We start from the raw sequence: 6749 nt of genomic DNA, 5'->3' as shown, positions 1-6749 counted from the left end.
ATAACTTGATAAAGCAACACTTCCTATAATATATCAATTGGTAAATACTCGTATAGGAGGTTTACGAGATTCTTCTTTGAAGAAGCATATCTTTAGCTATCATGATTTGTGTTGTTGGTCTTTGAAAATCTTCACAAAATGGATGAATTTCCTTTCTCTAGAGTCCAACATCCACCAAAGATTCAGAAGATTTTCTTACCTTAGATCGATAACCCTACCCGGAAAGAAAATCTATTTTTTCTACATCTATAATATTGTACTTCGAGGGTTAGAGTTAAGGACGTTACAAGTCTAATGGGCTATATTACCTACTGGTGGAACTCACACAAAAATTATTAGAAAATTTGCACAATTAAGAAAAAATACAACTTGTATCTACTCATTAAAATCGTACTTTTCAACTATTGTATTAATTAAGGGATGATTCAACATTATTAAATTGTCACGACCCAAAATCACAAGTTGTGATGAAAAGCAGGAATATGACTACATGAGGTAGAGCAACCTCCTCTCATTTCACCAGTAAATCTAAACCCCTATATTTGTTTTGAAAAATTAACTTACTTTTAGCGATTACATATTTTATTACTCATTACATGAATGTGTTTCTTAGAATATAAAATATCATCACAATGAGTCAACACAAATAACCATGGTACACACGTATAAACTGTTGCTGTTAAGCCTTATATTTACTACTTCACATCCTACTTTGATGCCATTGGATTATTTCAAGGGATAATGAATAAGTACTAGATTTTCATGATCAAAAATCTAAAGCTATGATGAAAAACAAGGATATGGCTATATGAGGCATTGCAACCTCTTGTCATTTCTCTAGCAACTGTAAACACCTTTTTTTTTGCAAAATGAACTTACATATTTTATGATTAATTTTTTATTACTCATTATGCGGATGTGTTTCATAAAATATAATGTATCAATAAAATTAATCTACACGAATTAATATGGGACACACATGTAACACACTTGCCCTACACTAGCGGTTAAAAAAAAAGATATCAGTAATATTTTTTGCAAAAAAAAAAACAGTTACGACTTCTATAACAAAATTTATTCTGATATACAATAATGTCATGCCTTGAGCTTACACCCCGGATGTGGCTGGCACACGAGAACCATGACTGATCCATAAGCGAACCCTTGACCTATCTGACTAATTAGTGGAAGACTTACTCAATGAAAATGAGACTATAAGTGCAAAATTAAACTCAAAATGTCTCACTTGTAACTTACTCAATGAATACCTGTAAAACCATAATAAAACCTAATTAACTGTCTCAACGTTTTTGAACATCAACAAGGAAAGTAACAAAAGACTCCTCAACATCTAGCAATATATGAAACCTTTAGTTACTAGTATAGATATCGGGAAAGTGCCCCTGACAATTTAGTAAAACAGGAAATGTAAGTGTTAAGCCCTCCAGAAAGAAAGGTGGATCACCACAAGCTAGCTGGAACACAGGTGATATCAATAAAGAGCATGTAGATAACTTGAACACCTGTATCTGTAACATAAAACATGACGTTGAGGGAATTGAAAGCATAGAAAACTCAACTGATAAGACTGGAAGATAATTTGTCCTCAACTCAACTCCAATATTAAAGGAACAAGAATATGTCCAATGCTTAGAACATTATAAAACAAGAGATACAAAGATAATGATGTATGAAAATACAATAAGACACTTCTTACTCTTATTTGGGAGATTTTTTAACCGACAAGCTTCACTATGAGCTATGTGATGATACAACGTCTTACCCACTCTTCTAGAACTATCATATACATTGCCGGGGTACAAAACAACTCAACTAAGTGAATCTACTAAGCTATGCTTAATATCAATAAGGAATCGTCTAAAATTCCGACCCTTTACCCATTTTGGCTACATGATTTATGAGGAATGTGAGTTGTCTTAGCTCGTCTCCATATCGGTGCTTAATACTACTCCCAATAATATATAAACTCATGATCAAATTTATAAAACATAACACTTTCTTAATTTGATGTAATTACTCAAAACATCATCTTAAAAGAGGTTATACTCTAAAACATCTTTGAACTCATAAAATCATTTAGAAATCAATATTTCTCTCTTTTAAATGTAAAAGTGTTACATTAGGGAATACTTGCACGGTGGTGGAGCGCTACCCCACCCACATACCTAGAAATCTAATGATTTCTTCTTCTCTATTTCGGGTTTTAACTCATCTGGAGTTCAGTTATTTCTTCTAAACTCTTTTTAATTCAATAACACAACACAAATTCATAGATATCTCATACACTATCCTCAATATTTATAACATGCTAAAAATGAATACTGAATATATTGATAAATGGTCAATGAAGATAGTCTGACTGATTTGTGGGAGCTACTATTAACTGATGATAAAACCACATGAGCTAAATGTAGAGTGCAATGTATATGCCCATCGAGAGGACCCAATATACCCTTTCAAAGGTATAAAAAAGCATGCTTACATGATCATTAAACAGATTGCCCAAAGAGGGGACTTACTGTCACGACCCAAAACCGAGCCGCGACTGGCACCCACACTTAGCCTCCTATGTGAGCGAACCAAACAATCTAAACTCTAACATTTTAATATAACATCAACAGTAAATAATGCGGAAGACTCAAACTCATTAAATAAAACCAATTCATTAACTTCTAAAATTCAACATCTATAACTCAAAACTTATCATTCTCCCCAAAATCTGGAAGTCATCACCACAAGAACATCTATGATCAAATGACTAAACTAAGAGTATTCCAAAAGCTAAAAATACATAAGAAACTAGTCCATGCCGGAAGTTCAAGGCATCAAGACTTGAAGAATAGATCCAGTCCAAGCTAGAAGCATTAGCTCACCCTGAATTTCCGATATAGTAAGACTGGCTTGAATTATTGTTGAGTCAAAGACGACGGCACGTTTGCTGCACTCCACAAATAAACAAGAAGAAAACATAAAAGTAGGGGGTCAGTACAAAACACGGGTACTGAATAGATATCATCAGCCCACTCAAAATAGAAAACAATATATACCAAGTAATATCATAAAATCAACTATGATACTCAACATGTAGCAACAGCAAGTACTATATCATTAACAATTACCGTCAAGTTCACACATGAGGACTCAAGCCTCAATACCATACTCATTTGGGAATTATGTTCATTCGATTGAGTATATTAACATCTTTCAAGATTCATTATCTTTATTTCTCTTGTGTCAGTACGTGACTCTCCGCTCCCTCATATTCGTTAATCCTCTTGTGTCGGTACGTGACACTCCAATCCCCTAAATCTACGTGTCGGTTTGTGACACCCGATCCCCTAAATCTACGTGTCGGTTCGTGACACCCGATCCCCTAAATCTACGTGTCGTTTCGTGACACCCGATCCCCTAAATCTACGAGTCAGTTCGTGACACCCGATTCCCTAAATCTATGTGTCGGTTCGTGACACCCGATCCCCTAAATCTACGTGTCGGTTCGTGACACCCAGTCCCCTAAATCTACGTGTCGGTTCGTGACACCCGATCCCCTAATCTCATTCTATCAACTCATCAAGTCTTCTCCCTTAACAAGGCATCATTATTAAAAAGAGATTAGGTTTTTATCAAGATTTGGGATTCAATAACTTCATCATGCTTAATATAATCACAATTATATAATCACGTTCATGCATGCATACAATTAAGCACATAGCAGGATTTAGAATACTATCAATACATATCATTCTCTATTAAGAGTTTGCTATGAAAGCATGAAAACCATAACCTACCTCCACCGAAGAATTGCGATCGACAAGCTATTTTCTCAAAATCCTTGCTATCAACTTCGTTTCTCTATCTCTCTACTCATTCTCTTTCTTTTTCTCTCTCTCTTTGTTATTTCTTATTTTTCTTATTCCAACCCTCTTTCTTTTACCCTAATTAACATATAATTAAGTGTAAAAGATGGCAATAATAACCCACTAATTAACTTAAGATTACCTCTTTTAACCCCCAAGTAATTAGAATTATTAACATTAACCCTCTAACTTTATAATTAAAGTAGGAATAGTCTAATACGTTCCTCAAAACGTGTAAAGAAATCCGACCCAGCCTGGGATTGCGTAGCCTGTGACGGGCCGTCGTGCCTGCGACGGTCCGTCCTGCTGTCCGTCACATGCTACAGAAACTCGATTTTAAGTGAATGGACGGTGACGGGCCGTCGAGCCTGCGACGGTCCGTCCTCCCACTCCGTCACAAAGTTCAGAGAGTCGATTTTCGGTACCCAATTTCAGATTTTCTAAGTGTTTTGAAATGAGACCCTGCGACGGTCCGTCATGCTCATGACGGTCTGTCGTGGGGTCCATCGCTTCTGCCAGTTTTTCCAGAATTGAAGTCTCCTACTCAAAACGACTAAACAGGTCGTTACAATTGATACCAATTTACCCGTCGTTTGTCCCCGAACGATCACAAGAAGGAAAACAAGGGCGAAAAGGAGTACCTGAATCTGTAAACAGGTGTGGGTATCTTTCTCGCATATCGACCTCCTTCTCCCAAGTTGCTTCTTCAACCGGCCGATTCTTCCATTGCACCTTGATGGATGCAATCTCCCTTGATCTCAACTTGCGAATTTCCCTATCTAGAATGGCAACAGGTTCCTCCTCATAAGACAAATTCTCGTCAAGCAAAACTGAATCCCAACGGATAATATAGTTTCCATCCCCATGGTATCTTTTCAACATCGACACATGGAATACCGGATGTACTCCGGACAGCCCTGGAGGCAAGGCTAACTCATAAGCCACCTCCCCTACTTGCTTAAGTGCTTCAAATGGTCCAATATACCTTGGACTTAGCTTACCCCTTTTTCCAAACCGCATCACCCCTTTCATGGGCGAAACCTTCAGTAAGACTTGTTCACCCTCCATGAACTCTAAGTCTCTAACCTTTCGATCAGCATATTCTTTTTGTCTACTTTGCACCGCTAGAAGCTTTTCTTGAATAGATTTCACCTTCTCCATCGAATCCCTCAAGAGATCAGTACCCCAAGGTCTAACCTCGAATGCATCAAACCAACCAATGGGGGACCTACATCTCCTACCATACAATGCTTCAAATGGAGCCATATCAATACTTGAGTGATAGCTATTGTTGTAGGAGAACTCTGCTAACGGTAAGAAGCTATCCCAATGGCCACCAAATTCTATCACACATGCACGAAGTATATCCTCCAACACTTGAATCGTTCGCTCAGACTGACCATCGGTCTGAGGATGGAACGCAGTACTAAGGTCCAACCTAGTACCCAATTCCGTATGCAATGTTTTCAAAAACTTAGAAGTAAACTGCGTACCTCTATCTGATATGATGGAGAGTGGAACCCCATGCAACCGAACAATTTCTGAGACATAGATTTTGGCTAACTTCTCTGCATTGTAAGTCACCTTGACCGGAATGAAATGAGCAGACTTAGTTAACCTATCAACAATCACCCAAATAGAGTCATACTTACCCAATGTCTTTGGAAGAGCAACCATGAAGTCCATTGCAATTCTCTCCTATTTCCATTCAGGAATGGGCATTCTCTGAAGTGTTCCTCCGGGTCTCTGGTGTTCATACTTTACTTGTTGACAGTTTGGACATTTGGCGATAAAGTTCATAATATCACGTTTCATTCTACTCCACCAAAAGTGTTGCTTTAAGTCACGGTACATCTTGGTTGCACCCGGATGTATCGAATACCTTGAACTATGAGCCTTTGTCAGAATAGTGTTGATCAAATCATCGATGCGGGGTACGCGTACCATTCCCTTGATCCTCAAAACACCTTCCTCATCAATTTGTTCTTCCTTAGCCTCTCCTCGCAATACCTTATCTTGGATTTTGTGCAGTTTCTCATCATCAAACTGTCTTCCCTTAATCTTGTCAAGAAAGGAAGATCTTGCCTCCACAGAAGCCAACAATCCTCCCTTCTCATTTACTTCTAATCTCATCAAGTCATTAGCTAGAGTCTGGACCTCCCTAGCCAATGGGAGTCTAGAACCTTGCAAGTGAGCTAGACTTCCCATGCTTCCCGCTTTTCTACTTAAAGCATCCGCTACAACATTCGCCTTCCCCGGATGATACAAAATAGTGATATCGTAGTCCTTTAGTAGTTCCATCCATCTCCTATGTCTCAAGTTCAAATCTTTTTGAGTAAAGACATACTGAAGGCTACGATGATCCGTGTAGACTCCACACTTAACCCCATATAAATAGTGTCTCCATTGCTTTAATGCAAACACTACCGTGGCTAATTCCAAATCATGAGTGGGATAGTTACGTTCATGCACTTTTAATTCTCTTTAAGCATAAGCAATCACATTCTTCTCTTGCATTAGCACTGCACCCAAACCCGAATAGGATGCATCACAATAGACAATGAAGTTCTTACCTTCCACGGGCAAGGTGAGAATTGGTGCAGTAGTCAACAGAGTCTTGAGCTTCTGAAAGCTTTCCTCACACTTATCCGACCATACGAATGGGACATTTTGCTTAGTCAAGTTCGTCAATTGGGAAGCAATGGAAGAGAACCCCTTGACAAATCGGCGGTAATAGCTAGCTAAACCACCAAAGCTCCTTATTTCTGACACATTAGTAGGTCTTACCCAATTCTTCACTGTCTCAATCTTAGAAGGATCCACCATCACTCAATCCTTAGAAATCACGTGCCCCAAGAAGGACACTGCATC

The sequence above is a fragment of the Solanum lycopersicum genome, chromosome 1 (assembly GCF_036512215.1).
Source record: "Solanum lycopersicum chromosome 1, SLM_r2.1".
Classification (NCBI taxonomy): Eukaryota; Viridiplantae; Streptophyta; class Magnoliopsida; order Solanales; family Solanaceae; genus Solanum; species Solanum lycopersicum.
This window is presented reverse-complemented; position numbering follows the sequence as displayed.